The sequence below is a fragment of the Myotis nattereri genome, assembly GCF_964212035.1.
Source record: "Myotis nattereri genome assembly, chromosome: 3".
NCBI classification, from domain to species: domain Eukaryota; kingdom Metazoa; phylum Chordata; class Mammalia; order Chiroptera; family Vespertilionidae; genus Myotis; species Myotis nattereri.
The window spans coordinates 203797351-203798271 of NC_138077.1; positions in this window are offsets into that span (position 1 = coordinate 203797351).

Here is a 921-nt window from a genome sequence, read left to right on the forward strand (position 1 = left end):
GAGGGCCGGATCCGGCCCATTTGAAATGAATAAAACTATTGAAATAAAAGACCGTACCCTTTTATGTAATGATGTTTACTTTGAATTTATATTAGTTCACACAAACACTCCATCCATGCTTTTGTTCCGGCCCTCCGGTCCAGTTTAAGAACCCATTGTGGCCCTCGAGTCAAAAAGTTTGCCCACCCCTGGCCTGGAGGATCTCGGGCAATCATTTCACCTCCTGCAGCTTGGTGTCCTCCTCATTAAGGGTAGATGGTGGGGCCTGCTTCCTAGAGAGGATTGTGAAGCATCAAGCACAAAGCTGGGCAGAAGGTAAATGATCAACATTCATTGCCATTATTGTTATAAGGGCTTTTATTCTTATGATGAGGGGAACAAACTCAGGGAATTCTGCACCCAGTCCCCAGGCTTGACAATCAGGAAAGAAGAGATTGCAGTCACCAAGCCAGGCTGAAGGTCTGTGAGGGCAGGTAGGTGTCAGTGTGGTTCACCATTTAGTACAGGGCCTAGCACATACTCAACATCCGTGAATGAATGAATGAATGAATGGGCAGCTACCACGGGCCAAGGTAGGTAGCTCTGTTTGTGGGCGCCACGCAGCCAGGGTGTCTAAGGGCCCCTGAAGGCCTCCCTCCTGTGGTTTCGGGGCACACAGGCATTCTTCTTTAATCCTCACAGCAACCTAGGTGTGGGCTGTCTCCCAGTTTACAGATAAGAGAATGGAGATGCAGAGACACAAAGCAATTTGTCCAAAGTCACCCAGGTGATGGGTGTTAAAGCCCCCAGGCCAGGAGACCCCCTCCTCCCTCCGCTCCCACCCCCACCCCCACCCCTACTCCCGGGCCTAAGTTCAGCTCTTCTGAGAGAAATGAGCTTATTTCAGTGTCTTCCTCCCTGACCACAAAGACTCAGCTCTGT